Source organism: Crinia signifera, chromosome 1, assembly GCF_055691185.1.
Source record: "Crinia signifera chromosome 1, ASM5569118v1, whole genome shotgun sequence".
Classification (NCBI taxonomy): Eukaryota; Metazoa; Chordata; class Amphibia; order Anura; family Myobatrachidae; genus Crinia; species Crinia signifera.
The window spans coordinates 90094612-90118297 of NC_139217.1; the positions used below are offsets into that span (position 1 = coordinate 90094612).

General features: G+C 41.2%; 1 protein-coding gene across 1 annotated transcript in view; it reads right to left on the bottom strand.

The window, feature by feature from the left end:
* The window catches only part of TUSC3 (tumor suppressor candidate 3), a 236664-nt gene that overhangs the window by 212700 nt on the left and 278 nt on the right, over window positions 1–23686 (bottom strand). The window lies entirely within an intron of this gene.

The window sequence follows — 23686 nt, forward strand, 5'->3', positions numbered from 1 at the left end:
CCTATGATCCTAGTACGCCTATGTTTTTAAAAAACGTCCAGGATATTTTAGAACGCTTATCCTAACTCTTCCTATATTATGGGTTCCATTGTTCAAAAGCGTTTCTCATATTCTTGGAATTAACCTAGCACAGTCAAGAGGCACATAGAAGGTCAGACTTTTGATAAAAGCACCCATTCTTGGATACAGCAGCTCCCGCTATACTCAACCGTGTTGCGCCAACCATGCTTGTTGTTTCTACGTGATTGTGCTGTTAAATTGTGTGATGAATAAAAGATTGTTGCCATGTTCATCTTATTCCTCTATATTTTAACTTTTGCATTCAATTAATTATTTCATATTCAAATTTTCCACTCTCCTTATTTGTTTAACACGTTGAATTTCCTTATATCCCTTTTTTATATTTTTGTTTCTGGACGCACTTGAATTTAAATGTTCTAGTCTCTGTACAATTTTGTCTTTTAATCTACTAAATTGTTCTGCTGTAATATTTTCGATTCAGCTATGATGATGGTTGCTAGAGGTAGGTAACATACTGTATTGTTTTCGCTTAATTTCTGTATATGAGTGTGTTTTAAAAAGGTGACCATTCTTTTGCTAGTAGACAATGTGAACACTAGATTAATATTATTGCTGTTGACATCATTAGAAAGTCTTGCAGATATTCTCCATGGTCCTCCCAAACAAAGAAGACATTGTCAATGTAGCTATACCAACATTTTAAGTTAAAGTAGTTATTATTGCAGATGGCTTCATCTTACCATCTCGTGACAAATAAGTTTGCATAACTTGGCACTAAAGAAGTCCTATTTATAATATTAACATTTACTGCCATACCATATATATTTATGAAGTCCTATTTATAGTAGTATAATTTACCACCATAAAATATATAATTATGATTTAAAATAAAACCTATATCTGACATGTTAAAATTGTTTCTAATTGTTATTGCACTGTTGGGGATCTTTTCTATTCACCCTTTTTTTTATATTTGTAAATTGTATTCCACCATTGGATTTACATATGAAGAAATACTGAAACAACAGCGTCTAGAAAGGGATGTATTATTTCTATGATATCATTTCAATGTGCATGTTCTTAACATTCACAATCGGTTCATGTCCATTAGAATCTGAGCTTTAGTGCTGCAGCTTTTTGTCCACCATTTTCTCAATGAAGACCACACAAGAAAACATCATCAATGTATCTATATAAACAAGTTATAGTTGTTATTATTGCAGATGGCTTCATTTTCCCATCTTGTGAAAATATGTTTGCATAACTTGGCGCTAAAGAAGTCCTATTTATATTAGTAAAAATTACCGCCATACCATATATAACTATGATTAAAATGAAAACCTATATTTGACATGATAACATTTATTTGGTCATTTGCGATTTCAGTACCAGATGAGAGAAAATGTCAAGTGTGTTCACAGCCTTTGTCATGAGTTATGCAGGTGTTTATGGATTAGCAGAGTAAGAAGGTGTATTTCCACAGGCATGTGTCTAATTTTTGTAAGATTCTCATTGTGTCTTTTAAATACTTTTCTGTTGGGTAACCAAAGACTGCAGAAAACAATTTATTCAGATTAGAGGTTTGTTGGCCCTATTCGCAACGTAAGATTCATTGTAATAGAAAAAGTTGCACGTAAAGATGCTACCAAGTCACAAGGAGCTCATGAGGTACAGTATTTTTAGCGCATGGAAGATAGATGTTTGTGGACAAATCTCTTCTGTAATATAATTAATTTGTGTGTCTAAATAAAGAAAATGTTCCATTTTCTACACATTGAAAATACATCTAAACTTGTTAAACATGTTTTAACTTAAGTTTTTCATTCTTTTTATAATAAAAAAAGACACATTGCAGCAGGTGACTACAATTCAAGTGCACCATTTAAGTGTCAATGTCATAGGTTATTATGACTTGCCAGTGTCACCCCAGCTGCCTGAAAAGGAGATTTAATTTCCAAAACTAATTTTTTACTCAACTTAATATCTATTTGTACATTTAAATTAACTGTCCTGTAGTGCCGGACTTTTATATTTAATGGAATACAATTTTGTGTCTTTACATTAATGATCCCCAAGGCAATTCTCCTTCCTGTAAGGGGTGAACAAAAATACACCACAGGAGTGAGTGTTAATGATGTAATAAGGAACAATATGACATGCCTTAGGGTTACTATTCCTTTACAGAGAATGAAAAGCCCCTATTAAATAAAAAAGTTTAGGAGTCACATGTGTATCACAGCTATTTTAACTTGTAAAAAGGACACCATCTCCTATGCACATATTCTTAGACAAATATTACTGTTTAGAGGTTGTCCATTAATACAGTACCTAGGGAAAAGGTTATTTGAACATTAAGAGGTTAACTTTAGAACGACTTCAATGATGAGATGTTAAATGCCCACTTATAAAGAGTACACTAACTTACAGCACATCCGGTAAAAGCATATCTTCAATCTATTTTAAAGGGAGGCTTTAAAAGCAGTGCCTATGAAAGTAATTGCTAAGGTAGAACATATTTAATTTTTTTTTAATAAGGGATCATCTTATATTTCTAGTTCCTACAAGTTTAAAGAATGTTTACAAGAGTTGAGTTATTTTTCTAATGATTAGTTCTATATATATACATACAGTATGTCTCTCAATATTCTAATGGTATTAGGAATAAAGAGGTCCTGATTTATACCAATATACCTAAAATACCATCAAGTATCTATTACAGATGTGTCCTCTTACATCTAGCAGCTATACGCTATGTAAAGCGCCCTGCTGTGCTGCTGCATGGCATGCTATGTCACCTCGTGCTGTATTAAGTTACAACGTAATGTACTGAGGCGCTGGAAAAGCCAGAGGGTGTAATGCAACCTTCTGTCCAGTAGATGTCTCTTTCCCTAAACTGCACTGCGCATGTGTCAAGTAGCCAGCAAAGTGTTTGTTGGCCACCTGCTGTTCGGCTGACACGACCTGTCATGTGTAATCTATACAGTAGTTGGACTAACAGCGTTCTGTCATGAATCCAGAGCTGCAGTTGAGTGTGTAATAGAAGGCTTACTGTAAATCCTTTTGTGCATGAGTCCTGTATTTTTAGAATACTGTACATACAGTATTTGCAGTGGTGTGAAGATGCACACACAGCTTATCTGTCCATACTGTATTCAGTATCCCTTGCTTAACATGACATACACAACAGGTGTGACTGCTCCTAGTGCTAGCCTCGGTGTGTGACTGGGTAAGGTGATCATTTTACATAGCTGGTGCCTTGACTTCCAGTTCCGGTAAGAAGCACTGCCATTTTGTATATCATTCTGATTTTATGTTCTATACAGGATTAAAAAAAGATTAAAGCATTAAAGTGAGTCCTGTGTTTAAAACAATACATATCTGCAATGGCGTGAAAATGCATATGGGGATTTTTATAGAGAGGTGCCAGCTGTGTAAGGCGATCACCGTAACCATTCACCCATGCAGATCAGCCATAGAAGCAGCCACACTTGTTGGGTATGATATGTTAAGCAAGGGACACTGTAAATATTATGGCCAGACTGGGTGCATCTTTACATCACGCCTATAACAGTTAGACTAAAATGCAGCCTGGTGGAATAACATAGAAATGAATGACGGTGGGACATGTACGCAATGTATTGAGTTCATCACAGTACCTTAAGAACAGTGAATATAAATTGATCTCTCTTTATGGAAAGCTGCACGTGCGTCTTTGCACCAACTTAGGTCTTAATGTGGTACCGATTCAGCCCTGCTCGCTGGCCTGCAAGTTTTCAGAGCCCAGGGAGCAGGTAAAGGACGCCCCACACTTCCCCGCTCTAGTGAAATCCCAACCATGTGCACGGCTGCAAATGCGTTCCCAGCCATGCACAGAGGGAAATCCATTCGGAATCACTTACGATCTAAGGGATTCCCCCCTGTTCGCATGCCCCAGGTCTAGACTAACTCGGAGTTGTCGGGAAAACCAGCGCCCTTTCTCCCAACGGCAGTGGAACGTCTGTGTTTTCTGGAGCACGAGATCAGACAACCTGTGTTACCGTCCCCAAATGGTTGCAGGGTTATAATCACCCTGTATATGGACAGCGAAGGCTACTGTACGCATGTGCGTTGTCTGATAATCGGCATGCGTGTAGGTATAAATGGGGCCCAGTATGTGTACAAGTGTGCATCATGCTGTCCAAGCACAGTAACAGTACACTGTCTACACTGGTACAGCAGTATGCAGTGCAGTAACATACTGTACTGTAAAATGAAGCTTAGGGGGAAGTGCCAAAAAGAGTGACAGTTTACACTGCCTGACTGCAAACATGCCACAAACCGGTTAATCTATAGAATTTGTTCCAGATTCTGCAGTTTAATGGAAATTAGATTCATTATGCCAGGAAAAGGGGCTGCAATTGCATAGCCCCGGGTAATAAAGCTTGTGGCTACCACCCTTTTCCCCATTGTGCTAAATAACTGCATCTAATTGAACCCGGCTCTTGATGGAACAACAAGTGGGCAGTATGACTGGCATTTGAAGGAAACGAGGATGCCAAGGAAATTTGAGGCCATTTTCATTCCTAAAGTGTTTATTGAAAATATATTCTGCAGAGCTAAAATGTCTGAAGCCAATTCTTTGACCATTTTTCATGGGAATCCTTTAAAAGGAAGAAAATTAATTACATCGTTTCCACTTCTGCTGATTAGCCTAAGTTAATTTGTTTATGTTTAGCCAGCTATTCTGCAAGTGACAGAGGCAATCCCAAAATAGTCAATTAAATTTAAAAGAATAAAAAGGTTAATTTTATCGCATCTGCTGGAGGGAAAAAAAAAATCTTGAAACCCCTAATTAGTTGGAGAAACAAAGCTGCTACGTCAGCGGATGAACTTATAACTTATCCCTTCACAACTGAATAAGCATGAGTTCTGCATGAGAGCACAGAGCATTCATTGTTCTGAGAATTAGATTTGTAACTGTAGGCAGCTAATGTGCTAGCGCAGGGCGTACTAAAGTAATCGTGACACCTCTGACAGGAGGTACCTGCAATCAGTGATGTAATAAACGAAACAAACAATCCTGTTGTACAATGCAAAATAGTGATGAAAATAAATGTGATACTCTACCTCTAGACTTATATCAGTGGATTCAGCATGTTCTAATTTTATTTATTCAATACAGAACTTGCAGTTACTGATAGCGGACTTCGCATGTACCGGAAAGCCATGTAACAACATTCTGACAATTATTTTCCGCTGTCCCAAGTCTGAGAGCAGCGGAATTAAGTGGGCAGCCTATGCAGAGTGGTTGTCTCCACAACAGATGCCCTCTCCTATCGCTACTATACAGCCTCTGTGTCTGCTAGAAGGGTGCCATTCCAGCCAGTAGCGATGCTGCAATGCTGCTTGTCCTTAGGATGCTCAGGGTACACAACCTGCAGTATGTAAAGCTGCCCAAAGCATCCAGGCAGCTACATACATTCTCATGCCTATAGAGCCTGTGCCTCATGACAACCACACTCCCAAGACAAGCATGAGTCGTCCCTGAGACGGTGATGGACCCTCAGGTTGAAATCCTGTCTCGTACTTCCATGGATGTAGACCCTCCCAAGGATGCCGATGGGACTTAAGCAGTTATATTGTTGCTGCTGCAAGATATGGGATCTACACTTCCTCCTCTGTCTCTTCCCAGCACATACCAGCCATCCATCTCGTCTCCTCACCCACTGTGACCCCAGGCTTACTTATAGGGGTGAACAGGGATGTGAAGGAGTGGTCACTGGACTGCACTGCAGATGCAATCTTGGAGAGATGCTGTGAGGTTATCTGCGCTGGCTGCAACAAAGAAAGCTTCTCTCCAACCTGCTACTCACTCCTCTACCCTACCCAAGTGCTTGGCCAGACATCGGCGGGTTCCAACAGTGCAGGGATGAGGACATCATTGCTTACAGGAATCATGGTTGGATCCAATTGAAGTATGGACCTGCAGTTACTTCCAGGGGCTGATGCAGGTATTTTAATAGGTTTTAACTTCTCCCTCCACACATTGGATACTACTGCTCTAATTTATGAGTATTCCTGGACACTATTATATACTGCCATCACCATGGCTTCGAAATTGCCTGTTATGCCAACGTGTTTGCCTCTTCTCTTACATTTGTTTTCCTTGACCTACAACTGTTAGTAAATGTGTGTGCACATCCTTGACCTACAACTGTTAGTAAATGTGTGTGCACATCCTTGACCTACAACTGTTAGTAAATGTGTGTGCACATCCTTGACCTACAACTGTTAGTAAATGTGTTTTAACCCTAGAAGCCCAACATCAATTCAGTAAAATTGATTATTTGAAATTAAATTGGGTAATAATATAAATCCAATGTTAAGATGTTAACATTCACCCATTCTATGGATGAGAAAAAAAAAATCTGAATAAACATTTGGGACCACCAGAGGAGGGGACCCATCACTTTATAAACACAGAGTACATCTGGTACACACATAGGACCTTATTCTGGTGCAAGCAGAAATCCAATAATCATTTAGCAGTGCATTGATAGAATAGCACCGGGAGCTTTCGACCCCCATGTTTGTAAAAGATGTCCTGTAACTTGCTTGTGAACTGATGACTTTACTTTCTGCCAAGAACTGCCTGTCTGTGAAACCTGTGGAGAAATAAACTGTTTTCAATTGGAATTTCAATCAGTGTATGTGATTCTTGTGACTATACTGTATGTATGTGCGTGTGTGTGTGTGTGTGTGTCTGTGTGTGTGTAGAGAGAAGTAGAGCAACGGTACTCTAAACCATAATGTCTACTTCATTACTGTGTAATACATGACCGTATGTGCTCCTTGCTACGTGCCATTGTATCTTCTTTTGTGACAGAATCTTGGCCTCCTCTTGAAGCACAGATTTAAAATGTGTAACCTTAAGGAATTTATCTTTATGTCTGGCACAGAAAGATCAAGGGTCCTTTTTCAGACATTCAGGCACAGTTTAAAACGTTGACAGAATTTCATTGTTCTCATTATCACCATTGTACTGCCCAGTAATCACTGACCTGTGATATAATACAAGTTAACCACACCAACACAATAAGAATTGAACTGCAGTAAAGTACAAGGACATATTTGAGAAATAATAACAGATAATCATATGTAGGATCAATGCACTTTGTCTGTGTACACATCATGGAAAGAACTGTACTTTATATAATAAATTAATGTAATTTCTTTTGTATTGCACCAAGAGCCTCACTTTTTCAAAATAACAATTGAATTGTGAAAAATTATCTATACAATAAAAAGTAGCATCTAACATAGTCTTTGTTACTTTTATATTTCAAACAAAACTTAAGGTCCATACACACTGGGTGACTACACGCTGCGGGGAAGCGCATACACACTGAGCGGCTTCCCCCTGTCAGGCGCCAACGGAGGGGGGAGGACGGCGTTGCATAGCGCAGCGCTATGCAACGCCGTCCTGAAAGCCGCTCATCTGCTGGTATAACCAGCAGATGAGCGGCTTTCCCGGCGATGTTGCGGGAGCGTGCAGCAGCGCTCATCGCCAGGCCATACACATTGGGCGGCTTTGAGCTGAAAGCCGCTCAAACCTGCTGTTTTGAGCGACTTTCAGCTCAAAGTCGCCCCGTGTGTATGGGCCTTTAGACAGAATTATGGTTGCAAACTGCAGTATTAACGATGGGTATGGGCCATTAGGTTGACCAATATTAGGTGGACATGCATGAGGCTGACCACTAAAGGTCGACATGAAATAGGTCGACACAAGTTTTTCGCTTTTTTTTGTCCCGAATGATGACATAGTCGACATGGTCACCATCTAAGTGTACCGCATCCCCTTGCATGGGGATGCGGTACACTTAAAATGCTTAAAATGCTTAAAATGCTATTTTATTCTCCCACCACGCCATAGTGGATGGTAGAGCATGAAATACTGCCTGTCTGCACATGTCGGCTCCCAAAAAAAGTAAAAAACTCATGTCGACATTTTGAATGTTGACCTTGCCATTGTTGACTTAGTGCTTGTGTCGACCTTCCGACCATGTCGACATATTTCATGTGTCAAGCCATGTCGACATTTAGTGGTTGACCTAGTGCATGTCGACCCAAAAGGGGTCAACCTAATGACCATGTCCCTTAATAATAATGAACAGAGACCTAGGCCCTTATTCTGGCTCACTCGCAAAGGCTAATTTCTTCTCAAATGGGCAAAACCATGTGCACTGCAAGTGGGGTAGATATAACATGTGCAGAGAGAATTAGATTTGGGTGAGTTATTTTGTTTCTGTGCAGGGAAAATACTGACTGCTTTATTTTTACACTGCAATATAGATATTTATTTATTTATTAGCAGTTTCTTATATAGCGCACACATATTCCGCAGCGCTTTACAGAGAATATTTGAACATTCACATCAGTCCCTGCCCCAGTGGAGCTTACAATCTATATTCTCTTCCACATGTACATGCACACATAGACTTCTAGGGTTAATTTTTTGGGAGCCAATTAACCTACCAATATATTTTTGGATTGTGGGAGGAAACCGGAGTACCCGGAGGAAACCCACGCAAGTACGGGGAGAATATACAAACTCTGCACAGTTAAGGCCATGGTGAGAATCAAACCCATGAGCTCAGTGCTGTGAGGCAGTAATGCTAACCATTACACCATCCGTACTGCCCATAATCAGTTTGAAGTACAAACCCCACCCAAATCTAACTCTCTCTGCACAAGTTACATCCCCCCTGCAGTGCATATGGGCCTATATTCAGATCTCAAAATGGGCAAAACCATGTGCACTGCAGGTGGGGCAGATGTAACGTGCAGAGAGTTACATTTGGGTGGGGTGTGTTGAAACTGAAATCTAAATTGCAGTGTAAAAATAATGCAGCCAGTGTTTACCCTGCAAAGAAACAAAATAACTCACACAAATCTAACTCTCTCTATACATGTTACATCTGCCCCACCTGTAGTGCACATGGTTTTGCCCATTTTGAGAACAAATTTGTACTGCGATCAGATCTGAATAAGGGACTAGGTGCAGTGGCGTAACTACAATTTATGCACCCCCCTGCCACTAATATTTGTGCGTACCCTAACACTAATCCTAACCCACCCTTCCCGCAGCCTTCCCCTTCTGTAGCCTAACCATAAACATCTCCTCCTAAAGCCTAACCCTAGCCTTCCCATTTCGTAGCCTAACCCTGAACGTCCCCTCCTACAGCCTAACCCTATCCTTCCCCTCCTGTAGTATAACTCAAAATGTATCTGAGAGTGTACCATAAATATTTGCACTGGGGAGACAGATAAAGATACCTTTAAGACCTTCACCTCCAACTGCTTGCGGTGAGTGAGGTACGCCATTATAGGAACTATATCTTATATATTTAGAATTTCCTTTTATGCTGACCCACTACACTTTGGATCCCATCTCTTTCTCTTTTATGCGTTATGAGCTTTTGGGAAATACCATTTGGTCCTTGGATACAGGAAATTCTTTAAAAAAAAACCCTATAGGAACAGTATCTAGAGATCTAACGTGAGTTGGGGTATGCCCATTAATCCCTTTCCTAAAGAAACTTTGATAGGAATTTTTTACATGAATTCGGGTGAGTGAGTCCACTTGAAAGTATCTACACTTTGGGACAAGGGAACCAATAAAAGAAACCTTTACGAGTTTGAAAACTTCAGACTGTACACCCACTTTTAAAGACACTGAAATATATATATTTACTTTTACTGCACTGGGTAAGTGAGGTACGCTGTAACTTTGTCCAGCACCTTACTACCACATGTTGGGATTTACATGACATATATTTTTTTTTTTTCTCCCACACCTGAGCACATGTGAAGGCTTGAGTGTCTTAAAACAAGTATGGAGAAGAACATCACACAACTGTACTAAAGAAACCTTTATGAGCTTGAAAACTACGTTGTCAAACATGAGTTGGGTACACCCACTTGGAATATTCTCCTCCAACCTGAAAAGACAAAAATCTTCTGAATTTTGCATTATAAGTTTTTTAATTATTACTGTTTTACTGTATATTTTTACATATTAACCATTTTTACATGAGAGTCTTCGCTGTAATTGGACACCATCGGTCAAAGGAGGAGCTTCTCAACATTATAGGAAAAAGACTTAAAAACTTGAGTAAACATTACGCCTTGATTTTTATTTTCCACAATTTTGTATTTATGTTTGTTTGAAAATGTGGGTGACATTTTAGGAACTGTAATATTAGGGCTGCACTGCTCCCTGCAGTCCAATCCCTTATTTTTTTTATTTTCTGGGTAACAAAAATTTCCAGCAGGGGGAGGCATATTTAACTTTTTCATTGTTTAATAGAGAGGGCATAAAGGATGTGGGGTGCCTCATAGACTATAAGAATGACATACCAATGACATTTGCTAAAGCATGCCAGAATTTCCCTGTACTCAAAAACTTCCCGTTTTTCTCCAGATGCAACACTATTTCATGTGAAGTAATTAAGAATCTATCAGATTATGATCTATCAAATACTTTGGATGGGGTGCTGAGATCCTCACCAATCACTAAACAGGCCATATCTGTACACTACAGAATCTTCAAATCCACAATAGACCAATCCACCATAAAATCATCTAAACGTGGTCCCTACAGGACAATTTAAAAGATTAAGAAGAAATTGTTTGGACGATATAATCTTTTTCGAACAAGCAAACGTCGTGAAAGAAAAATTTTGGGTCTGCAGATATACGGAAAATGCAATCCAGAAAGTGACTGATTCAGTTGACATTAACTCAAATAATGTTTTCCCACTCCAAAATGTCCAAAAGAGTGATAAAAAAAAACGGTGATTTTGCTTGTGCATTTATAACAACTTACACAGAAGAACACAAAAAAAATGGAGAGCCTGTTATAAATGATCAAAACATTAAAGTAAGGGATTTTATGACATGCAATTTCAAAAATGTTGTGTATATGATAAAATGCTTTGAGAATTTTCGTATTGGAAGGACCTCCAGACCTCTGAAGACCCGTTTAGGGGAACATTTGAGGAATATTAAAAAAGGGCTGGAGACCCATGCATTGTCACTGCATTTCAAATTAATTTATAACTGTTCCATTAAGGAAATTATGACATTTGGAGGCATAAAAACCATTAAAGGAAATAAAAGACAGCCAGACTGCTCAATGTAGCTGGAAAAAGACGAAATTAATATGATTTATAATTGTAAAACCTTACTGCCCAACGGCCTAAACAGCAACTTGGTTCCTATAAAATGGCTTTCACAAAATGGTCTTTACAGAATAATTTTTATTTATGCATGGTATTATATATCTTTTCTTTTATGTATAATTCTTATGTGTACAATCCCATTTAAAATTATAATATCTGATAACTGTATATATGTTTTACCCTAGGTGCTTCACCACATTGTCATACCAATAATTGGTATTGCCACACAGTAATATCAAGTTTCCAGAGACCCTACTTAGGTGAACACATTCCATACCGGACCGGTTGTGTGTGCTCCAAATCCTTGCATTCCATTTAGAGAGGCCGTTACTTCCGGGAACAAAGTTTGTTAGTTCCAGGCTTGGGGAGCTTGATCCAGAACGGACCAGATGTGTGCGTCTCAAGGCTGGCCAGTGAGGACACAGACCAGGAACTTCCAGCTCCATGCATTCCACACAAAGGTGCAGCGAAGTTCCGAGTCGGAGATCTAGGCCGCCCCTGCCCACGAGGACATTCGACTTATGGTGGCCAGGCGGTTGGACCCACATCAACATCGGCCCCCGTCTGGCCTATTGTAAGACACTCTGATAATTTCATGGCCTGCATGTTTAGCATGCAGGCTCTAACCTGAATGTTACTCAGGATTGCCAAGTCAATGGGGGGGGCAACCTGGTAAATACATCATCTTCTGGAAATTTTTTGAACTTATTTTATGGACTTCTATTTCTGTTATTATTTTGATTTTATTGAGTTTGTTGACTGTATATTATTGCAACTTCTATTAGTTATTTGATAAATTAAATGACATCACTTCCTGTATATAACATTTAAATATTGGCTCTCACTCTGCTCTGACACATCTTGATAAATGTCCACTGACCGAAACTCTTTGATTTTGTCAGAGGAGCATGAACAGCCACTACCTTCATGGATTTTATGTATGTATTGTGATTTTATGGATTTTTGTGATTTTTTACATCTGGAGTTTCCCAATTTTGATGGGATATCTCCAATTTTACTGTATGGACCATTAAAACTTTTAACTTTTAAAGAAAGTGGTGGATGTTTAAGCCGGAAGGGAATTGGATCTGAAAGTGCACCATAAATATTTGCACTGGGGAGACAGATAAAGATACATTTGCCTTGAAAAAGACCACGGACGTGGTCGAAACGTGTCGGCCACCTTGAGGACGGTGTGGAACCACTTTAGACTGGAGACTGTTACACTGTCAATCACCACCAATCTGTGCAGAAAGTTGTAAACATCGGTCACAGACACATCGCTGGTACACACTGGCCAACGGACCATCATTATATTAGCCGTTCAATTGAATGGCCCGTATATCGGCCAGGGTGTACGCAGCATTAGAGTGCTCTGAGGACTGAGTTTGGGAACCACAGAACAAGACAGAAATTCCTCAAAACTATTTATTTCATCTGTTAACATTCCTGATTTGTACAGTCACAATTTCCCAGGTAGAAAAGTGGCGCTGGTTACTGTGGAAAGACCTGTGAATGTGGACAGTTCACAGGTAACAGTCCTACTTTTGTAGATGGGAATACTGGCAGGTACAGTAATCTCTTCCTATTTTCTAATATAGTGCAAACTCTACTGATACCGTAATGGCTAACAATATGACGCATTTATGATATATCACTTAGAACAATGGTAGGCGACTCCAGACCGCAAAGGACAGAAAACTGGACCATCTCTAGTATATAGATTAGTGACACGGTGCTACAGTAGCATAGCAGTTGCACTGTAATGATGCAGAGAGGCCAGAGCATCCATCTTCCTTCCCCTCCATGGTGCCAGTATTACCGAGAATGGTTACATGTGTCAAAGTTTTAAGCTTCAAGTTTTTACTTTGGTGCTGAAACTTAAACTTACATTTTAAGGAATGTAGTATAAGTTTCAGTATGCAATTTGTGCGTGATGTGATATACTACACCCCCACTATTCACGTTTAGCACACCCCCACTATTCACATCAGCCCAAAGCATGGCAAGCGCAGAGTGCCCCGCGAGGGGATGCGGTACATCCCGACCTGTTCATACCCCCACTATTCACATCAGCGTGGAGTTGAACTAATAAAGTGTGGCGAGCGCAGCAAACCACTGAGCCCAAAGCATGGCGAGAGCAGTGTGCCCCGCGAGGGGGGCGCTGAAAACGAGTCCGAAGCGTGGCAAGCGCTGCAAGCCCCGCGAAGGGACACGGATTACTTGATGTGTATTCCATGTCCGCTCGCCGCGCTTCGGGCTTGTTTTCCACGTCCCCTCGCCACGCTTTGGGCTTGGTGGCTCTCCACACATTATAAAATCAACTCCACGCCGACGTGGATAGTGGGGGTATGAACAGGTCGGGAGGACGCATACCACTGGGAACACCGCGCTTCGGACTGACGTGGATAGTGGGTGTATGAACAGGTCGGGAGGACGCATACCGCTGGGCACACCACGCTTCGGGCTGACGTGGATAGTGGGGGTGTGCTAAATCGCATCGCATTGCATGCAAATCGCATGTGATTTGCATGCAATGTGATCCGCGGGCAGTGCTGCCATGAAACTACATAAGTACCATCACATTGCGCGCGAATCGCATCCGATTTGCGAGCGATGCGATCCCAGTGCCGCTGTGAAACTACACAAGTATCTTCATTACATTAGATATTTGATTTTGTGGACCTCGATCAAAATAATACCCCTTTTACACCAAGAAATAACCCAGGTCGGACCCAGGTCAGCGTTGGTGTAAAAGGGGTCAACCCAGGTCCAGTAACACTGGTCTCCTACCCAGGTCCTGACCAGGGTTGAACACTGGTTGGACCTGGGTCGTGGGCGGTGTAAATGGTACCAACCCAGGTTGGGACATCTGGGTAGTGCTGAAAGGATACCAGAAGTGCTGGACGCCTTTCCACAGTGCGCTGCAGTGGCAAAAGACAGCAGCCAGGAAGGATACGGGCAGTGCACACAGAAATCATAATTGGATAAAGTATAATTTATATTATTATTATAATTATTGTTATTATATTTTTTTTTGGGGGGGGGGGGGGCACATGGGAGATTCGGTCTGCTGCTGCAGTGGAAGGGGCTGGGGAGAGCACATGGGTGATGCTGCACTTTTATACCGCTATGTGTGCTTGAGCAGTGAATAAAACTTTTTTAAAAATATTTTACTGAATAAAAAAAACAACATTTTTCAGTGCTAACTTGTCATGTCTTTTAATTTTTATTTTAAATCATTGAGGGAAAGTTGGATGGAAAAACAGTGCTGACCCAGGTTCAGTGTAAATGGTGCAGACCTGGGTCCGACCTGGGTCACAGTGCTGTATAATATCCGGACTCCATTAAAAATTACTTGCCTACCCCCTGACTTAGAATATTCTCTTTAATTGAAGAATAAAACACCATTGATCATTAAGGCATAGAAGAAAACAAATACAATTCAGTGCAATGTAACAGTATTCTGAGAATATATAATCACATAGAGATTGGTGCCCTATGTGCAGCATACTGTACTGACTTTACAGCCACAAAGCTCCACATCATTTGTATCAATGCATCTGGCATGTGGCTCTTATTTATACATGTATGAGGATACCTCCAAATCAGCAGGATGCTCAGAAAGTTCTCCATCTGGAAAGTATCAGGACAATCCTACCAGAGATAATTGTAACTGCGATGCCAGCAGCTGCTTCATCAGTGGTTTACTACCTGATATAGTACAATCAGCAATCAGGAATATTCATTCTTCAGCACAGCAATCTGTTCTACTTCCAAAGGGTTTGTACTAACAAATGTTCTAATAAATAATATGGTTCTTTTAAATAATTTATAACGGACATGGGGCCAGATTCTCTAAGCTTCAAAAGTGATAAAATGGAGAGTGATAAACAGCCAGCCAATCAGCTCCTACCTGAAAAAATGTCAGGCAGGAGCTGATTGGTTGGTTGTTTATCTCTCTCCATTTTATCACTTTTGAAGCTTATCACTGAAGCTACCTACTGTTACCCTACAGTAGGTAGAGGCACTGGTGGACAGCATGAGTGAGGCTAAACACTACGACACCTGAAGGTGTGTGGTGCTTTAAGAACTGTGGAGCCGATTTAGACCCGTTCGTTGCGGGTTGAATTCGACCCTGTCTCCACATGTGCAAGCCCTCTGAGCAACCAGCTTCTGCGAGTTCCACAATCACTGAGCCGTTCGCTCCATAGTGGGAGGGAAAGGGGCGGGCAGGGGGTTTGGAGCGGGCTGTGTTTTCTGGGTATTCCCCTGCAGATGGTCGACAGTCATTAGGTGGACACCGTTGGGTCCACATACTGGAAGGTCGACAGATGTCTAGGTCGACATGGGACAAGGTCGACAGGTGTCTAGGTCGACATGGGACAAGGTCGATAGGTGTCTAGGTCCACACAAACATTAGGTCGACATGGGTTAGGTCGCCAATCAAAAGGTCGACATAGGGTTTTTCAATGTTTTTTGAGCCAACATGTGCTGACAGGCGGTATTTCATGCCCTACCACCCACTAGGGCGTGGCGGGAGAATAAAATAGTGTGCCAAGCATGGCGAGTACAGCGAGCCAAGCGAGGGGACACAGTGCACTTAAAACTGTGTCCATGTCGACGGTGTCGACATTCGGGTAAAAAAAACCTGTGAAAAACCCATGTCGACTTTTTCACTGTCGACCTATACACCTGTCGACCTTCCAGTATGTCGACCCAACGTGCCGACCCAATGGCTGTCGACCATCATTAGGTCGACCCAATGATACCAATCCACATGAAAAAGGTCAGCAGGCTTTAGGTAACATGAGTTTTTCCCTTCTTTTGGAGTCTAAGTCAAAATTTGCCAACATGGACACCATATAAGTGTACTGCGGCACGCGCCATGCTTTGGGCGCGCTATTACAACCTGCCTCTATGTCCATTTGGATCAAAAAGTAAGAAAAGGTCAGTTTAAAAAAAAAAAATCATAAAAACCTATGTCAACCTTTTCCTGTATCAACCATTTTCATGTCGAACTTTTGCTTGTGTCAACATTTTGTTCAAAAAGCCTGTCGACCTTTTTCATGTGTCAGCATATTGACTGTCGACCAATAGTGGTTACCTATTGACTGTCCACCTAATTACTATTGACCCATCCTGCGGAACCCACATCTGTATATTTGATCAATGAATTCTGTTTTAATTGATTCTAGATATTGGAACAACACTATACAATGTTAACTTACAGTTGATATTTCGCATATGTATAGAGGGAAAACATAGATAAATACAGTAGATCATTGATATTATCTATCACTTCATAAGAAATGGCAGATTAAATATTAATAAGAAATAGCAGTATATATCATATATATATATATATATATATATATATATATATATATATCTTACATCATTTTATAATTATACTGTATATATCATTATTATCATTCAAATCAAGTGTATGGAGAACCTAGACACAAGTGGCTATTTACTAATAGTGCTGATATAAATGTATCCAGAGTAATTACCCACAGATAAAGCCATTGTATCATGTTTATTTATGTCTTCTATTTTCTCTTATCTGCAAATTATGATTATGAGAGAAAATGTGTTTAGCAGGTACCACAATACAGAACTACCAAATCATTCATTTATTTACAGTTTATTATATAGCGCACACATATTCCGCAGCGCTTTACAGAGAATATTTGACCATTCACATCAGTCCCTGCCCCAGTGGAGCTTACAATCTATATTCCCTACCACACGTACATGCACACAGACATTCTAGGGTTAATTTTGTCGGGAGCCAATTAACCTACCAGTATATTTTTAGATTGTGGGAGGAAACTGGAGTACCCGGAGGACACCCACGCAAGCACAGGGAGAATATACAAACTCCGCACAGTTAGGGCCATGGTGGGAATGAAACCCATGACCTCAGTGCTGTGAGGCAGTAATGCTAACCAATACACCGTCCGTACTGCCCCATAAGCTCATCGCCTGCTCACTGTACTGCATCATAAGCTCATCACTCTTGTTGATATAACATTAGAAATTCAGATCCATAATCTATAAAACACACAGACAGCACATGGATACATTTGGTATATTACATACAGTAAAAAGGACAATGATATGACCCCATCCTCTGCTAACGATCTGCAGATATGTGACCATATACTCACTAGAGACTCACCACTGTGTTACTATCGGTAATTCCGTGAACAGCATCACATTAATATATTTATAAACCACAATATCACAAGCAGACAAGTACATAGCAAACTAATGCCCCTTTCAGACCGCACTTAAAAACCGGTATTTTGCCAATTTTTAACAGTTTTAAAATGGTAATCTGTGCGGTCTGAAAGGTGCAGAACCACTTTACCTTTTAAAAAAGCAGTTTTTTTCAAATGGTTAAAATGGAGGGTCCTACCCGTTTCAGACCCGGTATTTTGTCATCAATGAGCACTCATTAAATATTCACTGCGCTTCACCCCCTGCTCACTTCAATTTTACGAACTCCACTGTAAAATAGCACATTCACTGGTTTGTCATGGATGAAATATCATTTCTACACAATGGGCCTAATTCAAGTTTTTTGTACGCAAATACAATTGCAGTTTTCTAGGCTACGGAACTGCTAATGTCACTGTAAAGTGAAGCTTTGCAAAAACCAGGACTTGAAAATGATTGCCGCCATTTTCCCCAATCTGCAGCCATATTGAAAACATCCAAGCATGGCAAACATGTACTCCATTACATCCCGCCGATAGTGTGTCTCCTCCTTCCTCTCCATTTCCCTGATAAACTTCATTTAGAAAGAAAGAAAATTGCTGGGTACAGAGTTGAGTCAATCAATAAAATACATATACTGTAACCCCCCAGTCACTAATCGATCAGTTATGTTGAGCATATCTACAATATACAGTAATAATACATACAGTCGTTTATGGAAATAACACAGTAAAAATGTAAATCTGCAGGATGCAGCTTTTTATAGCAACTTCCCACATTGTTCTACTAACAGATATATGTGACGGCCATACAATATATCATGGGAAATAACTTAATGGTAATAATATGATTACCGTATATCATTAAGTGTAACCTTACATAATAAGCATTCCCAGGTCGTTAGTTCGACAGGTCATTAGTTCGACAATGTTTAGGTCGACAGTCAAAAGGTCGACATGAGGTTTTTCCACTGTTTTTTTTATGTGAATGTCGCGATGCATCGGGCACGGTGCCTCGCTGCGCTCGGCACACTATATTATTCTCCGACCATGCCCTAGTATATGGTAGGGCATGAAATCGGCACATGTCGGCTCAAAATAACAGTGAAAAACCCCATTACGACCTTTTGACTGTCGACCTAGACAATGTCGAACTAATGACCTGTTGAACTAACGACCTGTCAAACTAACGACCTTTTGACCTAGAACCATGTCGACCTTTTCCTATGTCGACCTAGACCAAGGTCGACCTTTTCCCATGTCGACCTAATGGTGTCCCTAATGGTGTCCCATTAATGGTTTCCCATGTCGACCATCATGCTGTAGACCAAATGACCGCATCCTCTTTGCAAATACATTTTCTTTGCATGTACCATCACTTTTCCATTGCTTGCATGTGCAGTGAGTCTCTGTCAGATTCAGTGGAAAAAAATAGCTTCACTGCATCACTGCATGCACCTCTGAATCAGGCACAATTGGGGAAATTTACTAAGATGTGTATTCTACTTCACATGTGATGTTGCTATGGGCAACCAATCAGATCCTGTCTACTATTTACTAGAGGGTGCTAAATAAGAAGTAGATTCTGATTGGTTGCCCATAGCAACATCACATATGAAGTAGGTTAAGAATACACATCTTAGTAAATTTCCCCCAATGTCTAATAACGGATATAAAGAAATGCCTTCCCTAATCACTAATCAGAAATCTTCTGCCTGAGCATCAAAAAATGCTCCAACCTCATATTGCAGGTAGTTTTTCTACTTGATGGACGGACATGATTTGCTATCTGACTAATGCCCCTTTCCCACTGCAGCTAAAAAACGGTAAATTGCCTTTTTCAGCGCAATTTACCATTTTAAGGCTGCAGTGGGAAAGTGCCAGAGTTGAAATACCATTTAAAGTTAAATGTTATTTCAACCCGTTTTTAAAGCAGAGTCCTACACGTTAAAATAACGTTTAAGAGGCAGTGGGAATGCCTCTTAAACGTTATTTAGCCTCCAGGCAGTCCCAGTGCCTGATGAGAACTAGTAGTTCTCACTTTGTGCATGTGTAATGAGTGCACGTGCATAATAATGAGCCGCCCATTACATATGCGCATATGTAATGAGCGGCTCATTATTATGCACGTGCACTCATTACATATGCGCAAAGTGAGAACTACTAGTACTCATCAGGCACTGGGACTGCCTGGACCCCGCATGGACCCTGCATGGACCCCCGCTGCCTCCCCACTGCCCTGCATCCCCGTGCAGGTAAGTACAAGGGGAGGGGAGGTGGGGGCACAGGGCAGGTACGGGGGGTTAGGCACTCTTTACACTTGGGGGGGGGTAGGGATTAGGCACTCTTTACACTGGGGGGGGGGGGTTAGGCACTCTACATTTTACACGGTTCACTGTAATGGGAATGGTACTTAAATGGTATTTAAAACGGTAATCTGCTGCAGTGGGAATGCTAATACCGTTTTAAATGGGATGCAGTTATTATCCCGGCGGTCGGGATCCCGGCGTTCAGAATCCCGACGCCGGAATCCCGACCGCCGAAATGACGACACTTTCTCCCTCCTGGGGTGTCCACAACACCCCTGGAGGGAGAATAAATTAGTGTGCCGAGCGTAGCGAGGCACCGGGCCCGCTGCGTGGCGAGCGCAGCGAGCCCGCAAGGGGGGGTGATCCACGTCCCCCCCTTGTCGGCATTTCGGCTGTCGGGATTCCGGCGTCGGGATTCTGAACGCCGGGATCCCGACCGCCGGGATTCAATACTGAATCCTTTTAAATACCATTTAAGATTACCAGTACTTTAAACTGGTCTGCAGTGGGAAAGCAGCATAACTAAAGTGTGAGCCAAAGAAACCTCTTGCACAGGTTTAAAAGAAACCAGATGCTAGGGCTTCCAAAAAGATTAAAATCCCAAGGAGTCCCAATAGTCTTGGTAAGAGGATTATTGCTTTCTTAGCAATCTGTAATTCTCATAGCAGTCCAAAAAAACACAAAGGTCCTGCTGGTGAGTTTGATGGAAATCAGGTGTTTGTGTTCCTGCTTAGCATGCAAGGGAAATAAAATGTGTACAACCACTTGTTTACCTCTTACAGTGTGACTGCACCCTATTTATACGCATTGTAATATTATTATTTCTACCATCTTTCATTTATTAGCTGCATCAGCACAGTACACAGTACAAGTTATCCTCATCGTGAGCCTTATTCTAGTTCACTCTTTCTGACCAATTCCTTCTTAGATGGACAAAACCATGTGCACTGCAGGTGGGGCAGATGTAACTTGTACAGAGAGAATTAGATTTGGGTGGGGCTTTACTTCAAAGTGAGATCTATATTGCAGTGTAAAAATAGAGCAGTCAGTATTTTACCTGCACATAAACAAAATAACTCATCCAAATATAATTCTCTCTGCACATTTTACATCTGCGCCCCTGTGGTGCACATGGTTTTGTCCATCTAAGAAGAAATTTGCCATAAGGAGTGAACCAGAATAACCCCCCTAGACACAGGTGCAGAGCATGCAGTTGCACCAAAGACCTCACTGACCACACACTGCTCCTGAGGAAGGTACCAGCCTGGTGCTGAAACGCGTTGAGCCATTTCTTTATCCAAGCTCTGGACCAGCATTCTTCCAACAATACAGGACCCTACGTCTCCACTCTTCACTAGCGAAGTGCCGTTCGCCCACTGTGGACTATCTCAGATGGGTTGTTCAAGGACTGACCAGGGTAACTTATTCACCAAGCTGGGTAATATTCCAGAACTTTTTTTCCATCATACCCCAAGTTCATGTGATGAATTATCCATACTCCAAGTTCATGTGATGAACCATTTCCACTATTAAGTTATTGGAGATCCCAAAGGCCTCTTTTGAGACTGGATTAATTGTGGAGAATCCCCCCCCCCCCCCCCCCAAATCATGCAGGATTAATTGGTTGCAAGCTTGACCCATTTTTACTCACATTATCATATCTTTGATTTTATTTTTTTCATAATATTTTATTATGTATGTATGTATGTGTTTTTGTAATAAATTGTTCACATTTACCATTGTGATTCCTTCAGTGAAACCCAGCGCTGCTCAAAACCATTTCTTGTCCACCTCACTGAACTTTGTTTATGACAGTCCAGTTAAGCCCCTCCAGTCATTAATGTAGATGTAATTGCTCATACTTGCATACACTCCGTCTCAAAGATGCACCGCGCAAAAGCAGCCAAGATACACTCCGCCAACGGGGCCTTTCAGTGCCAGTATTTACCCTGCGCAGAAACAAAATGACTCAATCTATTCTAACTCTGCATGGTTTACATTTGCCCCCCTGCAGTGCATGTGGGGCCCAATTGAGACCCAATCGCTGGGCTGCAATTTTGCAGCGCAAGCGATTATCAAACCACCGCGCATGGGGGTGGTAATGCAGCGTTATCTGGGAGTGCCCCATAAAATGCAGGCATTCTACGGCTGTTGGGAGGGACGGCCGCTGATGTCATCAACGAACCTCCTTCTTCCCACAGCCTTCGCATCGCTGAGTAATGGTGCTTATACATGGTGTGATGGGCACCATCAGTCTAGACTTATTATCCCTTATGTGCAGAGCTGCGAATGCATTTGCAGCAGCACACAAGGGCGCGATTTGTCTTGTGTGGGGCGGCGTTTATCTGCTCATTGGGCTCCAAAAACTCGCAGCCCAGAGAGCGGGCCTGAATCAGGCACATGATTTTGTGAGCAAAATACGCCCTGCACTCAGAACTGAATTGGGCTCTAAGTACCTAAAGTGCAGGATTTTAGAAATGGAGATGTTGCTCATAGCAACCAATCAGATTCTATTTTTTTATATGAATTTTTCAATGTAGGTTATGGTCTGATTCAGACCTGTTCGCCAGTCTGCGTATACTCGTAGCCTAGCGAAAACAGGTAAGCCCCCCCCATCCCCTAGCATGCAAGTGGATGTTTACGAGAACACATACCCTCATATGCGGCTGTAGAGGAGAGAAATCGTTCAATGGTCGACGACCATCGAATGATTTTTCTCCCCTTCTGAAATAAAAGTCAGCCTAGACTAACGTTTATTTCCGCGGCTGATCAGCGAATACAGGGCGGGAGCTGACACCACGTGACCTCAGTGGGCTTTCTGTTCGCAGTCTATTGTGAGTTCCCTAATCCCTAGCGATCCGAGCTGAATTACAATACGCCCAATATTGGCTGTCAAAGACTCCTGAAAGCCTCTGTAACGTAACAGTTCGCACGTGCCTAATGCACTGAAAGCCACATTCAATTTAAACAAAAATAAATAAATATTCTATTTCAATTTGGATTTTTTTTTAAATTGAAATAAAAGATAGCAATAGGAAAACAGTGCGGGCACTTGGAGGTTATTCAGACCTGATTGCTCTGCTGCATATGCGCATGTCCAAGGCCTTCCTGCGATAAAATCCAGCACCTTTTTCAAATGCTAGCTGTCCGCAAGTTGATTTGATTGTGTTTCTGGCATTTAAAGGGAAGTTATGACGTCAGCTCTGGCCCCGATCAGCCTGTTTCTATAGCACCGGCTCAGTAGGTCCTGGGTTATGCGCAGACTGCAAACACTGGTAAAATCGTTTGATGGTAAATAAGTTGCAAATGGATTTGCAGCTAAACGCTGATTGCCGTGTTTTTTGCAAGCCATTCGCAGCCTTGAACAGGGTGGTTTATCACTGTGGAGGGACGGCTTTAATTTTTTTGTATCATTTTTAAATCTATCTACATTTTAAGAAACATCCAAGCGAAGTGTGACCCATTATTATGTACTGAATGTCCATTAACATGAAAGAAATAGAAAACTGGGGTTGATGTATCAAGCAGTGAAAAAAATTGGAGAAGGGGCCAGTGCAGAAGTTCCCATGGCAACAAATCAACAGCTGCCTATCACTTTATACAATGTGCTTGAGAAACAAAATGCTTCCTGGTTGCTATGGGCAAATTCTCTACTGGTCCAGCCTTCCATCTTTTCACTGCCTGATACATCAGCCCCTCTGTACAATATACTGCACTTTTTTAACACTATAGCAAATGGTCTTTTGTTGTTCTTTTATTTAATAGGGTATACAGTATTTCATAGATACTATAATCTTCAGCATAGCTTATCTAACATTACTTACGTCTTATCTTATATCAAGTAGCAGCAATAACTAGTATACCAAACTGTAATGTATTGCACACAATAATCTGACGTTTGGGATGT